The following is a 21,988-nucleotide window of genomic DNA, read 5'->3' on the forward strand; positions in this document are numbered from 1 at the left end:
GGTGTGAGCAGCCATAGTGGAAAAGCTTTCTAAAGGGTTTTGTGAGGGGGCCTGATGCTTTCATAATTACCGCTTCATAGTCAAGATGTAATCTGTTTATGCGTGCTTCTTTTTCACCACAGCTGGGATTCCTGATACCCTGGAAAGCTATCTCGGCACATCAAGCTAAGAAGCTAACAATAGACTTCCTTCATTTCTTTATCTTGCTCCCATTAAATGTAGGCAGTCCTGTGGTTGCTGTTATTTCTAGGTAGTTCTAGGAAGGACGGACAGATCCATAGCCATAGTTGCTTTTGCAATATTTGTTGAGCTTAAATTCTTTTCTTTGTCCTTTTCATGCATTTATAAAACGAATTTTACACACTCTCGTTACGTCTTCAGTTCCTCCTCTCAAGTTCCTTCTCCTCCTCCACTGGAATTCTTGTCAGCAAATCCCCATCAAACTTTCATGTTTTTTTTTTTTGTGTGAGGTCCAGGGAGTTCAATATAAAGGCGTTTTTTTCTCTCTCCTTTTTTTAAATTAAAAAAAAAAAAACTTTGTTTTTATGTGTATGAGTGTTTTGCTTGCATATTTGACTATGTTTCACATGCGTGCCTTGTACCCCTAGGAGTCAGAGAGGTTGTCACATCCCCTGGAACTGGAGTTACAGACAATAGCAGGTTCCCATGTAGATGGTAAAAATTGAACCTAGAAACTCTAGCAGAGCAGTAACCGCCTTTAACCACCGAGCCACCTCTCTAGCACCTTAATTAGAGTCTCTTGCTCAAATATTTCGGCCATTTAGAAGCTTCCACAGTAATCACGACCTGCTGCAACAAGAAGCTTCCCTGACAATAACTGGGCTCAGCCTTGATCTGTGAGTCTATGCATGGATATTTAGAAGGTGGTTTGACAAGATCATCTAGCCAAACAACACTAGTAGGTTTTTCCCTGGGGCCTGGGACTACAGGTTCTTGATCAAGTTTACAGAACCTAGTGTTCTGCAACATGGGCCTCAACTTCAACCCAAAGGAGGTTGGTAATCCCCATAACAATCATACCACTATTACACCGGAGAACACATCTTCCCTGGCAGGTCATTATTGCAGCTCATAGGATACTGATGTACAAGTAAGAATGTTGATAACGTAACGCCCACAGTAGCTTGCATACCACCTTCTGACACAATGAAGGCTAGCTAGTCGGAAGGATGCCTGCAGCTCATTTCCAGCTTTATTTCTTTATGTCACGTGACCAAATTACACAATGTCTTCAGCAACCGGGTCTTACCACCAACTTAGGGTGAAAAACCAAGAGAAACATCAATAGCCTGTACTGTTTGGGGGAACCTTTGTGGCCTTCCTAGGCAATAACTTGTAGGGAGATGTCCCACACCAGGGACTGGGATTTTTATTTAATAATCCATAGCTTCTAGAAGAATCATTCATTCATGGAGAACACGTCTATTTAAAACTTTCAAAAAGATAAATATTATACATAATTTATTTAGAGACCGGATCTCTCTGTAGTCCTAAGTCTCCTAGAGCTCACGCTGTAGATCAGGCTGGCCTTAAACTCAGAATTCCTTCTGCCTCTGCCTCTCAAGTGCTAGCATTAAAGGTCCGTGCTACCATGATGCCCAGGGCCAAGATTGTACATCTTTAATAAAGTCATAGGTGTTCATCTGTTTTTTCCTTTAGTTTTGTTTACCCACCACCCACACCTCATTGTCCTTCCATCCCTTTCTTCATGATTTAGAGCTTTCGACCTCCATCCCCTTCCCTTCTGCTTTCATGTCCTGATGTGTTCTGTCTCCCTCGCCCCCAACAGCCCACTTCTGTTTTGCTCTTATCTTTGTATTGTGTATGACTTCTAAGAAAACAACAATCGGATCAGTTTTAAGGTAGAAATTTAAATAATTTTCGAGACAGAATCTCACTATGTAGCTCTGATTGGCCTGAAAGTCACTATGTAGACCAGGCTGTCTTCACACGCCAAGAGATCTGCCTACTTTTGCCTCTGGAATAGTAGAATTAAATATAAGTATGTACCACCATGCCCAGTAAAATATACACACACACCACTGGTGGTATAATAGTATTAATATAGTCATCTAAATTTAACTTATCTTATATATTATATTTTTTTTGTTTTAATTTTTGTTCTTTAAAAAATGATTTTATACATGGGTGTTATGGAACAGGCCACTAGCCTTTAATCTCAGCACTAGGGAAGCAGAGTCAGGTAGATTTCTGAGTCTTTAAATAAAAATTAAAAAATTATTTTACGTATGTAGGTGTTTTGTCTGCATGTGTTCTGTGCACCATGCATGTGCACCTCCCACAGAGGGCAGAAGAGAACATTGGCATTCTTGAGTTGGAGTTTAAGAGGCTTGTTACCTGCCATTTGAACAATCATTTCTTCAGCCCTGTGCTTGTCTTACTGAGAAAGGGTCTTGGGTAACTGGCCTTGAACTTGCTATGTAACCAAAGGTAACCGTTACTGCCTGATCCTCCTGACTCTACTCCCCAAGTGCTGGATTACAGTGGTGTGCCATGGTGCTTTCTGTCTACTATTTATATTTTTATTGAACATTTTCAACTGATACATAGACGTAAAATGTGTACATAATAGTAAAGTATCTTGCAATATGTTTCTAAACCTGTAACATATACTAAGTCAGGTTAAACATACCTTCTCAAACACCTGTCATTTCTTTATGATGAGAACATTCAGAATCCTAGCATCCTGACATGTGCGGTATGCCGAGCCTTATTTATAACCACACCTCTGCAATGGCACGCCAGAATTCTGCAAGTACTCATGCATCCCCCCATCTCTTTCCCCTTGGAACTCTCCCAGTCTATAGAAATCCTAATCATAGAAATCTCAGTCATTCGATGAGATCAATTTTTTAGTTGTTGGAATTTATTTGTTTTTACAGAGTTTCACTCTGTAGCCCTACGTGGCCTTAAACTCTTGAAAAATTAATATGTGTGTGTGTGTGCGTGTGTTGTATTGCATATGTGTGTATAGGTGCATATGTAAATGTGAAGGCCATAGGGAAATGTTAAATATCTTCTGTTCTCCATATTATTTACTTTTGAAATAGTTGCTTTTTGTTTTTTGTTGTTGTTGTTGTTTTGAGATAGGTTTCTTTATGTAGCACAGGCTATTTTGGAACTCACTAGGTAGACCAGATGGCCTTTAACTCCTAGAGTTCTGCCTGCCTCTGCCTTCCAGGTACTGGGATGAAAAATGTGAGCCACCATGCCTGGTTCCAGAAAGATTTATTTTTAAAATTTTGTGTGTGCGCACACACCACACACACACACACACACACACACACACACACACACACACACACACACGCGCGCGCGCGCACGTGCACGCTCGTGTGTTGGTAGGTGTAAGTACCCTCAGAACTTGGACTGTCAGATCTTCCTGAAGCTGTAATTCGAGGTGTAACCCATCCATCATGGGTGCTGGGAACTGAAATTGGGCCCTCTGAAGAGCAGTACACGCTCTTAATCACTGAGCCATCTCTGCAATCCTCTGCCATGTTTATTAAAACAGCATTTCTTGCTGACCAGCAGGCCCACAGGATCTCTGTGTTTCTCTGCCTCCTGAACACCGAGGTTATAGATGTGTGTCATTGTGCCCTGCTTTTTACACGAAGCTTTAAGATAGGAACATAGGTCTTCATCAATGCAAGGTTACTCACTGAGTCATTTTCCAAGCCCCCTCATCTTCATATTTTAATTAGGATATAATGTCATTTTCATGCCTACTTAGTTTGGTTGATTGCCTACCTTCTGTCCCTGTCACCCCCATCCCCACGGTCCCCTCTGCCCCTAGTGTTCCTTCTCTCATTTTTACATTGTAGGATTCTATTACTCCCCCCCCCCCCCATAGCCCCTGTTTAAGGCCTCCTGCATCCCATGGACCCACTCCTTTTCTAGTTTTCTGGCCCCTACACTTAATTACACATAAATACACTTATATAACAATTAGAAGCTTGAAGATTGGTTGTAATTGGATTTTATGGTAATTTGTTAATTTATTCACTTTACATCCAAATCACAGCCCTACTTCCCTCCTCTTCTCCCAGTCCTACCCTTACAAATCCCTCCCCCTATTACCCTCTCCCCTTTATCTCAGAGAAGGGGAAATCCTCCTTGGGTACAACCCTGCCCTGGGACATCAGGTCCTTCTGGGTCTAAGCTCATCCTCTCCCACTGAGGCCTGACCAAGCAGCCCAGCTAGGGGAAGGGGATCCAATGACAGGCAACAGAGTCAGAGACAGTACCCGCCTCGCCCCCAAGCTCCAGCTGCTAGGGGATGCACATCAAGACTAAGCTGCACATCTGCTACAAAAGTGTGAGGTGCTTAGGTCCAGATAGCCCCTGCATGCTCTGTGGTTGGTGGTTTAGTCCCCGTGAGTCCCCATGAGCCCAGGTTAGTTGACTCTGTAGGTCATTTTGTTGTGTTCCTGAGCCCTCTGGCTCGTTTAATATCCCCCACTCTTCCACAAGACTCTGCTAGCTCTGCCTGATGTTTGGCTGTGGGTCTCTGTATCTGTTTCCATTCACTGCTGGATGAAGCCTTCAGAAGACCATTATACTAGGCTCCTGTCTACAAGCATAGCAGAGTATCATTCATATTGTCAGGGATTGACTCTCTCCCATAGGATGGGTGTCAAGTTGTGGCAATCATTGGTTAGCCATCCCTTAATCTCTGCTCCATCTTTACCCCTGCATATCTTTTATGCAGTACAGATTTTGGGTCGAAGGTATGTGGGTGGGTTGATGTCTCCCCTCTCCACTGTAAGTCCTACCTAGCTACAGGAGGTAGCCACTTGAATCTCCACATCCCTGGCTACTAGGAGTCTTAGCAAGGGTCACTCCCATAGCCTCCCAGGAGCCTCCCCCATCCTAGGTCTTCAGATAGTCCCAGAGATGTCCCCTACTGATTTCTGTTCTCACTCCCAGCCCTACTTCCCCACCCCCAGTTTTAGTTTTTTGAAAGACTATCACACTGGTTTCCACAGTGGTTGCATGAGAGACTAAGGGGTCCTCTTTCCCCGCATCTTAAGCAGTCTTGCTACTTTATCCTTGATGACTTCCGTTCTGACTGGGACGAGATGTAAGCTCAGACACAGTGTTTGCATCCTGCTGATGGCTAAGGGTGCTGCACACTTTAAAAAAAAATATTGCCCACCTGTGTTCTTTTGAGAACTGCCATGGGCCCACTGATTGGTTGGCAGTGTTTTGGGGGCTGGGGGATTTGGATTTGATACCCACCTATGGCTTGCCTTAAACCCACAGCATTCCTGCTTTTGCTTCCTGTGTCCTGGGGTTGGAGGTGTGTGCCATTGTGCATTGCTCTTGTTTGGTTTATAACGTGCTTCTGCCTTGGTTGCTCACATTTCTGTTGCTGTGATAAAGTTTCCCCGCCAACAGCAACTTCAGGGAGAAAGGTCACAGTTCCGCGCTACAGTCCATCATGGCAGGAAGTCCCACCCCAGCAGGAAGTCCCGGGGAAGGAATGAACGAAGCAGGGGATCCCACTGCACTTCAGTCAGCAGAGCATGGCTGGCTGCCGCTCGGCCAGCTCTCTCATTTTTCTGCATTCTCAGATGTTAGCCCAGGGAATGGTACTACCCAGCCACATTTAGGGTGGTTCTTCCTTCCTCAATAACCTAGTCAATACAATCTCTCATGGGCATGCTCAGACTGATTCTAATTAAAGTTATCCCCCACGTGCACGCCTGGATGCTTGTTTCTTTGGTGATTCTGGATTCTGTCAAATTGACAATATTAACCATCATAGCTACTCAGCAAATCTCTCCAGGTCACATTTCACAGCCCATTTGTCTTTGCGCTCTCAACATTTTTTCTCTAGCCTAGTATATGGTATTTGATAAATAGCCAAATGGATGGAAAGAGACCAAAAATACTGGTATCTTCAGAGTAAGAGATTTTATTTTTCTGCTCTTGCTTTCCATCTCTCCTGGGGCTGCTTTCTCAGGCACATTACTGGATGTGCTTTGATTCCTTGGGGCTCTCTTGAGTGTGACTAGAATTCACCTCAGGTATAGTAGCCTCCTTTGGTTGTTAGAGGAGTTAGGGAATTAGACCTGGCTTAATCAGTGGGTTTTCCTTTCTAGCAGGAAGACGCCCGAGAAGAGGAAAATAAGCTATGGAGATTGTTAAGGTTCAAGAGCAAAACCAAGCTTAAGGCTTCAGGTCTTACCCGGCTGAACAGTATGCTTCTCACTAGGGAATGTCCTTGCACTTGGAGGTTGAATAGGAGATAAGGGGCCTCTACTTTTTGATCTTAAGGAGGTTTAAAAAATAACCCTCTATGGTTATAGAAAAGATCTTAGCAGAACTTTGTCTTCTCTCTGATGCTTAGGCTTAGTCATAAATTAAAAAAAAAAAAGTAGATTTTAAAATAAACTGAGCCTTTAAAGTAGCGCTCAGCGTCTAGGGAGAATAAAAGCTAAGATCTGCTTGCCTGATAGTTAATAGCAGGAATCGGTACAGTCTTTTGATGAGCTTTTCTGGTGAACTGTCTGCCTTCCCCTCTGGTACTTTAGTCAATACTTGAGGATGCTGGCGGCCAGTGAGTTCTCCAGCATGTAAGGGAACAGGGTTTTTAGCAATTAGTGGACCATCCTTTGGAGATATATTGTTGTCTTCCCGTACATCACTTGTGTTAGAGGCTCTATCCCATTCATGACTCAGGTCATATTTGGCTGTGTACAAGTCGGAGTCATAACTCTGTTATCCCCACAGTTGCAGAGACCAACGTGGGCAAGGGGTGGAGAGAATCATCCAGGTCACCAACCAGAGTGGATTCTCTACCCCGTTATGAGTCATACTGCCTGTACACTTCTTTTTTCCGTCTTCTTTCAGATTCAGGTTCTGCACATGAAGAAGTAGATGACCAGTGGATCATATGAGTGTGAGGAGACAGGGAAGAACAGAGACCTAAGGATGAACCCAGCTATGAGCAATGAACAGCATTTATCATGTGGCTTAGGATGTGAGGAGTACATCTCACAGAGGAAGAAGGCAGGGTTCTGAGACCCGGACTATTTAAACCCATTTCGCCTTGTGAAAGGTGGTCATGTTGAAGAAAGTCCAGGATGTTAGATCTGAAAGAAATATTAGAGTTTGTCAAATCACATTTCTCTTTGCTCATCAGAAGAAGAGACCAAGATACACGCAGGATCTGTTAGCATGACCACAATGATGCTTAACCAAGTGACATAAAGGTTCTTGGTAGGGTGATGAGCAGTGGCTGAGTGGCTGGTGAGTGGGTCATCAGATACACAACAGATTGGTGAACCATGGACTTGGGCTTCCAGGGTACACTAGGCACAGAGTGAGAGAACTATAAGGCTCTCACTATAGCTATAAGGCTCTGTGAATGCAAGAGTCTTTCCTCTTCCACTGGTGCTTCTAAATCACTTATGGAGATACAAGGAGGAGAAGGGGAGAGACCAGAAGGACACTGCTACCAGTTGAGCCAACTAAGGGTGACTTTCTCAGAAATGTCCACCTGTGAGTGCTGGTGTTCACGTACCAAAATTCAACCAGCCCACACATGAAACCTGGAACATTAGGCTACATCACTGTTTATCTGTCCTTTTAAAAAGAAGACAGAACTTACTGTCTTTACTTTAAAGGCACATGCCTTTAATCCCAGCATTCAGGAGGCACAGGCAGGCAGATCTCTGAGTTCAAGGCCAGCCTGGTCTACAGAGTCAATTTCAGGATAGCCAGGGTTACACAGAGAAACCTGGTCTTGAAAAATGTATATATACCAATATATACAATGTATATATACCAATGTATATACCTATGTGTGTGTGTATAGTTAAAAAAAAAAAAAAAACCTTTTTATTTATTCTCCATGTGTGCATATGCCTACAGAGGCCAAAAGAGGGCACCAGGTGCTTTGGAGCTGGCATTGCAGGTGGTCGTGAGCTGCCTGATGTAGGTGCTTAGGAATCTAACTTAGGTCCTCTGGAATAGCAGCAAGAACTCTTAGTCACTCAGACACCTCTCTAGTCCCCAGGAAATATAAACCTTTTAAAAATTATTCTATTTTCTCAGCCTTTTCATGGACTCTGTCAGTTATATTTTTCTGAACCATTGAGAGTAAATTGCACATATGTATCACACTCTTTACCCTTGAAAGCATCAGTATTTCATAAGAACAAGGCTATCCTCTTACAGAATGCAGTAGCATCATCAAGTACAGTAAGTTTAACACCTGTGTGGTACTATAATCTACCATCTGCGTTCCAAATTATTAATTAGCCCGAACATCCTTCGTGTCATTTCCCGTCTCTACTACAGAATTGTGTCTAGGATCATACTGCATTTACTGCTGTCACTTTCCTTTTAACCACGAGTATTTCTTCCCCCCTGCCCTTGCATTTGATAATGAAGAATTTAATTTGTATTTCAAAACACTGACAGGAAGAATAGTGAGAGTGACCAAAGATCAAAAACACAGGTGTCCTGGCAGTCAGAGGAAGGACTGAAAAGAAAAAGGCATCCACAAGCAAAGGGATAAAAAACAAACATGTCTAAAATTGTAACATTGCTGTGGAGCTCTTTCTGCGTGTGCAGAAGATGCCGCCGTTGCTCACCGTCCTATCCAGTGAATAACTGTGAAATGTAAGACAGAACTTCATCACAAGTCATAAAACACAACTGTTGACGTTTGTCTCTGGACCCCAGTGAACAGGCACTGACAGTTTGAGTTCAATTTATTGTATAGTTTCACACGTTAGTGAGATGTATTTTCAGAGTACAATCTATATTTATCCTTCATTATATTATCCTTTCTTTTTTCTTTTCCTTTGAGTTCTTTTTGAAAAGCATACTTATATTCTTTTTCAATTTAGTTTATTGTACTTAATCAAAAAATTCTTGGTCAGTTTCATGTATGTGAGGAATTTTAGTCCTTACCACATATTGTCCTGTTTCAGTTCCATCCTTTTTCCACTGAAACCCTTCCTCCCTTTGTTCCCTTCCTCCCCCCTCTGTGTGTGTGTGTGTGTGTGTGTGTGTCCCAGTGAGTTTAAATTAAGTAGGACTGTTTGCATAAGCATGGACAGGAGGTGATTTAATGGAGCATTGATGACTTCAATGCTACACCACTGAATAAAATACTTCCCTTGTCCCTGACAACCATTAATTGCCCATAGTTCCTTAGGGAGACATGGGACCTTGTGGACCCTTCTCCCATCCACAATGGCATATCAATGAGCCCAGTCTTGTACAGGTCTTATGCAAGTAACCACACGACCATGATAACACCGACCACACCATATCCAGAAGACATTTGCAGCATCCCTTCCCACTTTCCAGCTTTTACTTTCTTCCTGCCCCTCTTCCATAGCTTTCCTTGAGTACAGGGGTGTGTGGGACATACAGATGACTGGTTAGCGCTTGGCCCTCAACAGTCACTCACTGTTGCATTTCAACCAGTAATGAGCCTGTCGACTCCCACCTACTATAGAAAGAAGCTTCTCTGGCCACAGCTGAGAGGGGGGCTAGCCTAGGAGTACAAAGGTAACTAGAGGGCAGTTTGTTATCATGTCTTTTTAGCAAAATTGCAGTAATAGATTACCCACTAGGGCCGGTGACCTCCCGGGCATGAAGTTCTGAACAGATTTACACACGCTGGCATGCTTATAAGACAAGCATCTCACTGAATCACTGCCACAGCCTCCTTCCTACCTCTGCTATGTTTTACTTCTAAGGACCCTCGTGATTATATTAACCATGTCCAGATAATCCAGACAATCTTCTTATCCTTTGTATTTTTTTGCCTTAGTCTTCCAGGAGTGGGACTGTAGTTGTGTGCCACCATACCCAACTTCCCCAGTTAGCAGCTGTCAGTCTTCCTTACCTTCTCACCTACATCATAGCCTCTGGCAGATTGTGTACTGACATCCGTGTGTATGTGATGGTGGATGGCTGGAATTCTGACTGCCACAGGATGTATTTTATACATATTCTAGCTGGAAAGAACTTAGGTAAAGACAAAGAAAACCCAGGAAATTAAAACTCTTGCACTTGTATCAGGAACTACTGAAGTGTAGGATTATTTGTCAGAGGGAAGCAGCAATACCTGGTGACTCCAAAGACATTTTGACAGAAAATAAAAGTTCCTTGTAATAAAGCTCTGACTAATGACGGAGAATGGAAATTCTCACTGCTTTAAAGAGAGGAGGATGGTGATGCTCCTGTATCTTTTAAAACTTACTCTGATCTCAAACATCTGCATATGTCAGCAACTAGGTTGACCCAGGTTCATTTCCCAGCATCCATATGGTGGTTCATAGTCATCTGTAACTCCAGTCCCAGGGGATCTGATGCCCTCTTATGTCCTCTGTGGATATTGCATGTACACAGTACATAGATATATATATATATGTGGGCAAAATTTCCATAAGTACAAAATAAAAGCAAGGACAACCAAACCAAACAGATGATGTAATGATGTATGGTACAACATGGATAGACCTTGAAAATATTAAAGGAAGTAACAGAAGCTACTTACAAATGGTTATATAGTATATGGTTCCTCCTGTATGAAATGTCTGGAATAGGCAAGTCTATAGATGAAGAAATCAGATTAGTAGTTGCTAGAGGCTGGGAAGGAGAAGGAAGACTAGGGAATGGCTATGGGTAGGCATAAGGCTCACTTCTGGGGTAATGTAAACCTCCTGGGTATTGGATGGTGTCTTAGTGTTCTATTGCTATGAGGAGACACATTGGCTGAAGCTACTTACAAAAGAAAGCATTTAATGGGGGATTAGATACCATTTCAGAGGGTTAGTTCATTATCATTATGGTGGGGAGTATGGTAGCAGGCAGGCAGGCTTAGTGCTAGAGAAGTAGCTGAGAGCTTACATCTGATCCACAGATAGCAGTCAAACACACACACACACACACACACACACACACACACACACACACACACACACAGAGAGAGAGAGAGAGAGAGAGAGAGAGAGAGAGAGAGACAGAGAGAGAGAGAGAGACTGGGTCTGCATTTGGCTTTTGAAACTTCAAAGAGCACCCCCACTGATGCACCTCCTTCAACAAGGCCACACCTCCTAATCCTTCCCATACAGTTCCACTAACTGGGACCCAAGCATTTAAACATAGGAGCTTATGGCTGCCATTCTTAGTCAAACCACTACAGATGATGATTGTTGAACAACATTGAAAATACAACAAACCCCCTAAAACCCACTAAACTGTACAACTTAAATGAGTGAATTTTAGGTTGATCATATTTTAACAGCGTCACTAAAAATACTAAGAGGGTTATGGAGGCACATGAGTTGAAGACCATTAGTGTAAAGAAGACCCCCCCACTGCCACTCTGCATGTTCAGTTCTTTCTCCAGAGGTCTTCACTTCACTCCCCCACAGACCTCCCAAATCTCTCTTCCTCTCCCTCCTATGACAGTCTGAGGCTGACCCTGAGTACCATGGAGATAAAAATGGTTATGATGCTAATATGGAGAGCCAACAGCACTCACATTCCCTTCTGTGTGACCTATCCCCACATGGGAGACACCCCTGTAACCCATAACACAATTTACTTCTTTGAGAAGACTCTAGAAATCAAGAAATAACGGAAACCATTAGATCCAGGCGGAGGTGAGAGGATTCCTTCCTGGAACCTTCAGGTGGAATGTAGACCCAGTGACTCCTTTGTTTTGCACCCTTGGCCTCTAGGACTGTGGAAGATTAAACATGTGCTGCTTCAAGGAGCTTGTTCTGTGGTCCTTTAGCATGACAGTCCTTGACAATGCACACATTTGGTGAGGATGTTGGGGCCGGAGGGTATTTGGTAAGTACTCAGCTAACTGTGACTTTACCAGGACCTGTGGTTATGGGGATTCCCATGTCTTAGGTGTGTGCTGGGCTGGAAGGTGGTGTTTCCTTTTTATGGAGCTCGACATGGTCAATAATTAGTTAGTAATTTAGATGATAAGTAAGTACTGCCACCTTCTATTCCCCACGGTGAGGCCTTCCTCAGAGGGGATTTTCTTGTGTATGAAGGAACACAACACCCCCAAAAGACTTCCCAATGGCTCCAGGGTTGGCATTTACTTTTCTTCTCTAGATCACCATTCTGCACCTCCAGATGAAGTGCCCCCCCTTTTGAATTCATAGCCTCCTTGATCATTGTAGCCTAGGACTCTTGTTAGCTATTTCTTCCTGAACCTTCCTGCCTCTGTGCCAACATCTTCTCACAGGGTTCATTCTCTTATATTTATGACTTAAGTGTCTGCTTTTTCCCCCCCTATTATCCGCACTAAAACCTGATGTTTATTTAGGTCCCGTGTTCAGTCTTTATAGTCTGCAACTCTCTTGACTAAATGTCCAGCTCTCTTCCCTTTAGCTGCTGCCTTCAGTGTGCCTCCTACCCCCTGGGGCAGTTTCTCCTGGACTTCAGCTTCCTGCATTAAGAAGCTCAGAGTTCCTGCCTGGGGCCCCAGTAACTCCTGACTCCATTTGTTCTAAACCCTTACCTCATCCATTGCTTCTGGCTGGAGTCACACAATCCTGTCTCCAAGAGGGGTTCTTTTGAAAGATAGAAAAATCATAAGTTGATCCCCTGAACCCTACTTTTAAAAGCAAAGACATAAAAACCTGTAAGTCAAACACTGTGTTGCCTCAGTCCCAGGAAATTAGCTGACCATTTGAACAGATGGCCCTAACTAAACAAATCTTAAGATTCATGGTGTCAGGATGCTATGGGCCCGAGATTAGCTTGGCCGGGCTTTGAACTAACAGCCCTGAGACAGTTGGTGCCAGGATGCTAAAAGTTTGAGATAAGCCTGACCCCCTTGAACTGGAGCTCATGATATATAGTGTGAAACTACTTCGAAATAGCCAATTATAAAGTGACACACCATGCATCTTAGGAATTTGAGATCAAATGTATCCATGACCTAGTGACCTGTTCTCCCTCCTTCCCCCTTCCCTAACTCCACTCTCAGCCTTCCCTCTTCCCTAACTCCACCCCCACCTGGTTTGTAGATGCCCCCTTAAAAGCTGTAAACTTCTTTTGTTCTTTGGCTGAATTCCGCTGCCCCTGCGCGGGCTTGAAGGAAAGACAGCCCTGGCTAGCCAGTAAACCTCTTGCGATTTGCATCAAGTTGTGTTTCTCGTGAGTGATTTGGGGTGCGTCTGCAGTTCTCCACGGATCGGTGAGGTCCTTTTCATTTGGGTTTTACACTTTTTGTCTATTTCTTGATGTAATGTCCCATATCTTCTTTTTATTTTTAATTTTTAATTTTTTTTTTGTGACAGGGCAAGGTCTCACCGTGTCACCCAAGCTGGTTTAAACTTGCAGCAACCCTTGCCTTTGCCTTCCAAGAGCTAAGATTATAAGCATGAGGCATCATGTCTGGTCAAAAGTTTTAATGATTCAAAAAGATCGATATTGAGATATTGATTCAAAAAGATAGATTTGAGGGAGAAATAGAGAAGAATGAAAGCTATCCATGGAATGATGGCTGGTGGCACCACAGGCATTATCCAACCAACCAGCAAAGCTTGTCCACACCAACTTTAACATGCCATAAACAGAGTCTAGGTTACAAAATATACAGTATGGAGAAATGTAATATATTGAATGGCATCTTCCAGACTCTTTCGTGTCTCTTCAGTTCACTTTGCAGGCACAACATAGCGGTCACTCTTTTTGGCCACCTTGCCTCATCCTCATGCCAAGCTCAGTCCTTGAAAGTCTCCTCAAGGAGCAGAGAGTTAGTTTGTGCTGGCCCATATCCTTGACCCTGCATGGAGGTTTGCCCTTTGTCTCTGTGATGATGACCCCTCAGCTCTGTTCTTTTCTTTTTTAAAGATTTATTTATTTTTATTTATATGAGTATACTGTAGCTGTCTTCAGACACACCAGAAGAGGACATCAGATCCTATTACAGATGGTTGTGAGCCACCATGCAGTTGCTGGGAATCGAACTCAGGACCTTTGGAAGAACATTCAGCACTCTTAACCCCTGAGCCATCGCTCAAGCCCCTCAGCTCTGTTCTTAAACACCAGGGGCAAATGAAAGTAGCACTTTATGTTAGGTCCTTGTGTTTTGAGGCCATCACTCCTTGCTCTGTGGACAGCCTCATGTCAGAGTCCAGCAAACATGTCCATGAAATCATAGACAAAGAAAAGTACAGTGGTTTAGGTTTCCTATTTTATTGTTCAGGGTTTTGGGTATGTAGTCACTCTACCATAGAGCTCCAGTCTAGCCCAAAGGGCCATTCCCCCTAAAAAACCTAACAGTATTTATGGGACCAGAGGTGAGCATGGCAAGTGGAATTAGAGCCTACACAATAAGGTTCATTTTCAAATGTATGAAGTCATCTGATCCTTGCATTCCATTGCTAACAATATTGAAGTTCTGATGGACATGAGGCTCCAGAATGTACTGATGAAGATGCCTGGCTGCCTAATGCTGGCTATGTCCCCTGGTGCTTTAGTGTATGGCGTGCTTTGGAGACATTCAGTAATGATTATAATCGCGCCCCTGAGCGGCTCTGGCCTCATTTCTGGCAGTCATGCCTTAATTAGGTGGGCTTCGGCTCTTCATCATTTAGCTACCATGATTTCCTTAACTGAATATTTTAGTTGTTTTATGCAATTAGAAGGAAGAGGCTCTCAGGAGTCATCAAATTACAAAATAGATATGACAGAAAAGACCATTATTACCTCTTCTTTACTGTCCAAATTTCAGCAGTAATCAGGGGCTTACATAAGCAGCTCTGCTGACATTCTTTAGTTGACAGTCTCTAAGGACAATGCCGGCAGAGCAGTGCACTTTGCTCTTCATAAAAGCAAAAGTGATTAGTCTGCTATATAACCTAATCATCTGAGAAAATGTAACTCCCACAGCAGCCTTTGTTATTACTGCCTTGCAGAAGAGCAGCTGGCAGATAGGGTTTTGACACAGTAGATTGTACTACCACACACTAGCCAAACGGATGTTTCTCCACGAGGGGGCTGCTAACCATACTGTACCTCAGAGAAGGCTCTCAAGGGCCTTTCCCTGAGAGCAAAATGAGGGGACCTGAACCTTCACAAGCTGTCTTTTACTTTTTTACTCATTGGATGGACTGTAGGAATAAATGCTGAATAAGCATTGGGGTAGGGACATGAGACATTGGAGCAGTATCCAGAATTTCCATTCAGCCAACATGACATATTTCCTGGGAGCCTTGGACATGTGAGGGTGTGGGTTAAATGCTGGATACAAAGGTAGGGAGATGTTGGTTGTGGCCTTGAGGAGTCTTTTATTTACTCTGGACCATTAGTGGCTGTCTCCAGTTCTCTTTTTCGGTTATATGCAGTCATGTTCTTTGCTTGGACTATTTTGGACTAAGTCTCATGACTTCAAATGAATAGAAATGCTAACTTTTCATGTGTTAAGAGGTAAGGTCCTTGGGAAGGAATTAGGTCATGAGACTGTGGCCCCAGGAACAGTATTAGTGCTCTTATAAGAAGCAGCCCATGGAACGTGCTCCCTTCTGGTGTTTACTGTGGGATGGTACAAGTGAGACAGGAGCTATGGGCAAACCAGAAAGAGATGCTTCACAAGACATGCCTTGCTCTTGGACCACAAACGTGTAGAGCTACGGACAATAAATTGTTGTTTAGGCAATCTATGCTAGGTGCTCAGTTTTAGCAGACTTAGTGGGGTTCCCATTTCCTCTTTGTAACATGTTACCAGTGAGTTTTCTTCTTCCTGCATTCAATCTGCCTTGCCTTACTTATTATAGCAAATTAGACTAACCATTCCTGCTTGGTAGCAGATAAATAATCACCTGATGTATTTAAAAATATTTTATTCGACACATAATGGATCTACATTAAGAGCATTTTCTTTCCCACTTCCAATTTTCAAGCTATTATACATCTGACAGAAAGTGAGTTACATCTCTCCACCTTCATCAGAGAAGCTTCTTTTTGCAGAGGATGGTGTTTACTACAGAGGCCTGTGATTGGTCAACATGCAGAGGGTAAGAGACTGCAGAGTGCTTAGCTCTAAATGGGACAAATTCTTAGCTCCTTGAGGCTCAGAATTCATCATGGAAGAGCAAAAGAAGGTAGTGGATATCGGCAGTGAAACACTACTTCCTAGACACGATAGGGCCATTACACACATGAACTCACTGAGCATGAGACCTGCAGAAAATTCCTAGCTTAGACGGGGCATTGGCTCAAGAAGTCCCACACCAACTGATAACTACTGAGGGAGGAAGAGTGGGGTTTCTTCAGGGATGCACCCCCCCCCCATGGCTACCCATGCTTCAGTAGATGGTTCTATACTTGTGTACATACAGACAACACTAAGTGGATTCAATGGCTTAATAAAAGAGAGAGAACATGAAGGTGGGAAGGAAAAGTGCTGGAGGATTATGGGAAGAATTGGAGGTGAGGAAATGGGGGACATATCTGATCAAAATACATTAGAAGCATGTACAAAATTCTCAATTTTCAAGAATTTGTTTTATTTCACATGCATAAGTGTTTTGCTTACATGTAAATCTGTGCACCGTGTTTATGTAGTGGCTGCGGAAACCAGAAGAGGGCAGCAGATAGATCTCTTGGAACTGGAATTACAGATGGCTGTGAGCCACCGTATTGGTGCTGGGAACTGAGCGCAGGTCCTCTAGAAGAGCACTAAGCATTCTTAACTTCTGAGTGGCCTCTCCAGACCTTGTGAAACGATTTTTAAAAAGGCGTCATTTTTTACCACTTGTCTAAAGAAAGCAGAGGTGGTTTCTAGGGCACAATAGTTTGGGCACACCGCCCAGAAAGGGAATGGCTCCTTACAGAGGATTTGGAGTCTGGTTCAGTTAATTATGATGTCTCACCGTGTAGCCCAGGCTGGCTGCAAACTCACAGAGACCCACTTGCTTCTGCCTCCTGACTGCTGGCTGTATTAAAGGTGTGAACCACCAGGCAGAACAACAACTTGATTCTTTTTCTACTTTGTTTCTTCCTTCCTTTCCACAGGGTCTCATGTAGCCCAGGCTAGCGTCCAATTAGCAGAAGCTGGCCTTGATCTTCCTGCTCCCACTTGTTTAAAATAATTTTTCCTTATTTTCTGTGTTTGAATGTTTTGCCTGCATGTTATATCTGTGCATTGCAGACAGTGCCCTTGGGACCACAGAAGAGGGCACCAGCTCCCCTGGGATCGTGGAGTTACACATACTGCAATACGGATGCTAGGAACTGAACCCACCTCTTCTGGAAGAGCAGCCAGTGGTCTTAACCACTGAGACATTGCTCCAGCCTCCTGCCTCCATGGCTCCCAATCCAATTCCTCCTCTTCTGCTCCCTTCAACCCCCACCCCACTTAGGTTGCCATTAATGCTTTTAATTTTTGAAGACTCACTATGTAACCTAGGTTGTACTGGAAGTTACTGTGTAGATAAGGCTGGCCTCAAACTTTTAGTGATCCTTCTGCCTCTGCCTCTGCCTCTCCAGTGGTGAGATTACAGGTCTGTGTCACTATGCTGGACCCACCGGGCTACTTCTTTCCCTGTCTTTCTGCTTTCAGCAATGGGAGGTAGAGTAACACTTCAAGTTTTGCTATACATGTTTGATTTCTCTAGGGCAGTGGTTCTCAACATTCCTAGTGCCGAGACCATTTAATACAGTGCCTCATGTTGTGGTGACCCTAACCATAATTTTCGATGCTATTTCATAACTGTAGTTTTGCCACTGCTATTTTATTATAATGTAAATTTCTGTGTTTTCCGATGATCTTAGGCGAATCCTGTCAAAGGACCATTCAACCCCTAAAAGAGTCACGACCCATACGTTGAGAACGCTGTTCTAGAGGATTCTTGGAACCATTATGAGGATTTGGCTGTATGGTGTAGAGATACGCGATTTGAGTAATTTATTAAATCTTCAGATTTTTAGATAAGCATATGACTAAGAATCTAGAAGACCACTGGATTGTGCTTGGAACCCTTTGGGGAGGTGACTTCTCTAAACCTCATGTTTCATACCATTAGGGTTGCACGATGGTCTTTTGTTTCCAGGGTGGCTTTGAACAGCAGACCGCCCAGGTCTCCCGCAGCAAAAGACCCAGCCCAAACAACCGATTGAAACTGTCGCTGGCTGCGCGCTGCTGCAGATCACTCCTATTTGTTGCAGCTGCCGGTGTATTTCCGCGCTCCAGCCCTGCTGGGTCTCTGAAGAGGCAAATTGCATATCTTGCCGCGCACGGCCTACCTTTGTGCAGCCATTCACTCCTCTATAAAATGTTCTGCGCGCACAAAAGCAGCGGCTGAGGGGGGACAGCTCCGGGTGAAGAGTCCCGGGAGCCCGCGCCTTCTCCAGCGGGACCACGAGGCTAACCCTGCCTGGGAAACTAATGCAGAGTTCCTAAGAGCCCCAAACTCTCTCGTCTCGTCGCAGCGTGCTCCCCACCTCCAGACCCCCAGGTGAGACTAAAACCAACAAACCCTGAGGCTAGCAGACAGCCTGGGCCGCCTGCAGATAATCCTGGAATTCCACCTGCATTTTGAATGTGTTTTGTTTGTTGAAATGTTGTCAGACCCTTTTTTTTTTTTCCTTTTTCTTTCTTTCTTCTTTGTTTTCCCTTCACTTTCTTTTCTGAGAGTGACATCAAACATTTCCTCTGGGATGGGTGGTAGTGGTGCAGAAAGTCAGCTGGATTTTTGTTTTTTAAATCTGTGCAAAGACTTAGTTTTAATGCAATATATGAGGTCCCAGAACCGCCTTTTACCAACCGGATCACCGCTGCAAGGTTTCAGACTGCCGCGGAAGAATGTTGGCTTGGGAGCCGGTGGCGCGCATACGAGATGCTGCAATTTGTGGGTGTCTGTTTCCGCATTTATATTCAAATATATTTCCCTGGAAGAATTTCTAATTGGAGATTTTGCCTTGAGATGTTCAGATAAATCAGCTAGGGAGCCAAACCGAGTTATTACACTCCGTAACCAACCTTTCTTGCAGTTCTCGCCCCCCCCCCCCCCGCCCCCGGCGCGGTTCTTGCCCCGAAGCGATCCATAAAGCGAACCTACTCTGATACAGTTTGAAAAGTGCATTTTGTACTTGGCTCTTTCTTTGATCGAATTAATCTGGGCCTTTTTGTAGTTCTAAATGAGGCCTATGGGCTGACAATGTAGCTGTTTAAAGGGGGATTTTAGGGGATAATAGCCAATGCAAATAGTGCCATGAGAATGGCAAGCTGCTTTCCTACTTTCAACCACATAATAACAGCAAAGAAAGCTTTTTTAAATGAATTGAAATTTTGTGGCATGCCATCTGGGATTATTTGGGGGAAACAGTTTTGAATACTGCAGTTGGGCAAAAGAATGGAGGTAGGGACTGCCCCTAAGCTGACATGTTTCAGATGGCAACCTTATGCTAACGGGTACAAAGTTGCCCAGCTTTTTTCCCCTCTCTTATTTTCTTTCTCTCGGATTATCTGCAAAAATTCTCTTTGATTGCTGGTATTTGGGTCTGAAAAACTTTTCTATTGTTGAAGAATTCAATTCAACCCCTGCAGCTGCTGATCCCCTATTGTCCCCCTCCTTATGTGTACGAGTCTTGGATGAATGTAGCCAAGCCTTTTAGTGCCTTAATAGGTGTCTACATAAAGGTCATTTCTTCTGTCGGACTTGTTTTAACAAAAGTTTATACACAAACAACAACCACAGCTAAAACATTCACATTAATCAATCTCCTCCTGACGCAGATTGCAAAAACTGCCCAGAGCTATGGCCAAGGCAAGTAAAAAAAAAAAATTTTTTTTGTGGGTGTATTTGTTGCTATAAAACCGAAAATAGTTGAAACTGTTTCACCAAGGGCAAAGTGTTGTTTGTGCTGTTTCCAGCTGATGTGGTCCGCTCAGATGCTAGGATGTGTTTGCAGTTGTACCAGGTGAAGGTGGGGGACAATGCAGGGCTCAGAGCAGAATTTGTTGGGTTTTCTCTTCTTGCCCCATGGCTGCTGTCAGCTGCTGAAAGGATGCATCAGCAGTACCAGAAATGAGACAACTGCAAAGAATTGTTTCCTTATAGGTGTAAGTTCTGACGAATAAAAGAGGACCACAGTCTCCCCTTTTCCTCTGTTTCAGGGAGAGTTGTCTTTAGAAAGAAAGTGCAAGGATGCCAATGTGTGAACTGAACCAAGGAGGCAAGCCCAGGTTTCTAAAGGACCTTAGTGCTGAGAGGGGGTGGCCCAGCACGGTCCACGTCACGTGGGAATCACAGAAATCTGGCCACGTGAGGGTAGGAGTGATGAGACCCACCCACAAGCTTCCCGGGAGCAACCCTAGAGAGCTTTCTTCAGATGGCGGCTAATTCAGGGACCGCCTCATTTCGGTCTGTTTCGTAGCAGGGTGGTACCTGCTAAGAGTCCTTGGCCCTGCCACCCAGCCAGTCCTTCAGGGATAAGAACTGACATAGCCTGTGGTGCCTATGGGTTATCCTCCTGTGCTCTGTGGGTTTTGCTGCTCATGTATCAGCTTAGATCTGAAGATGCCTTGGAGGCTTAGAAAACACAGAAGAGCTCCAGGTTTGAGCTCTCTGTGTGGTTGGGTTTTCTTCCTCTTCTTTCACTGAAAAGGTCTCTTAGCCTCTCACACTTAGAGAGGCTCTCCTAAGATGGCTTCTTGGCCGTTGGGCTGGACACTGCTTCTTAAACTTTAATGACCAAATGGGTGACCTAGAGATCTTGCTGCCATGCACATTTTGAGTCATCTGGTCTGGAGTGAGGCCTGGAAACCCCACAAGTCTTCCAAGCTCTCCTTCAGGCCGTTGTCGTCAGGAGCTCGTTTACCTGAAGATGATGTACAGCTCTATAAAAGGATGGAGTGAGAATGCCCACTGATAAAACTGATACAAAGTATCAGTGCTCAGTGATGGATTCCAGTAGCTTTAGGGTAGATTAGAAAGGGTTTGGGACAGTTTAGTTTAATCTTACACTTTGTTTTGCACTTGCTTTGATTCTTTGATTTCAAGCAAAAGAGACAAAGAAAACGATATTGACACCCGTCCCCCAACAACTTTGTTCTTTTTTTTTTTCAATCTAACTTTTTATCGGTTCTTTGTGAGTTTCACATCATACAGCCCAATCCCACTTGTTTCCCCACCCCTTTGTACCCACCCTTGGCCCCCACCCCCAAAAGAAAAAAGTATCACTGTGGAAGCTGTAGTGTGTCACAGTGTGTCCCACAGTATACCCTTTTGTCCACACTTGTTTTCTTGCAAATGTTCATTGCAGTGAGTCACTGGTCTGGTTCGAGGACTCTGGCTTCTGCTACACTATCTATCAATACTGGATCCTCACTGGGACTCCTCTTGGATCCTGTTGTTGCTCAGTGTCATGGAGATCCTACAACTTTAAATCTACAAGAACAGCCCCTTTACTTACTCCAGCAGTTCATCATGGGGTAGATGCTGGGATGGTCTAACCCAAAGCCCTGGGTCTGGGTCTGGGTGGTAGCTGAGCTGGTCAGCCTGACAGCTCCCTTGCACCCACACCACCAGGGTGAGCTCTCTAGTACTCCCTGGGCTAGCTCACCCAATGCTACAACTGGCAAGGGGCAGAGCCAGCTCTCTCATTCCCATGTCCCCAGGGTTGGCTCATTCTTGCCCATTCCAGCAGGGACAGCTCTATTGTGTTGCCCAGGTAAGGTGCAGGGCCCACTCTTCTGAGTGCTGCAACTGGTGAGGGGCAGGGACAGTGCTCCTGCTTGCTGTAGATGTCAAGGGGAAATGGGTTAGGGGGTCTTTTCTCTTTTATTCATTCACTTTATACAAGTATGTATGTATTTTGTTTATGTGTTTGTATATTGTGTGTGTGTGTGTGTGTGTGTGTGTGTGTGTGTATGTGAGTACTTGTGTGTGTGAGTGGAGGCCATAGGTAGACATCAGGTATTTTCCTCAATGGCTTT

This window comes from Arvicanthis niloticus, chromosome 15 (assembly GCF_011762505.2).
Source record: "Arvicanthis niloticus isolate mArvNil1 chromosome 15, mArvNil1.pat.X, whole genome shotgun sequence".
Lineage (NCBI taxonomy): Eukaryota > Metazoa > Chordata > Mammalia > Rodentia > Muridae > Arvicanthis > Arvicanthis niloticus.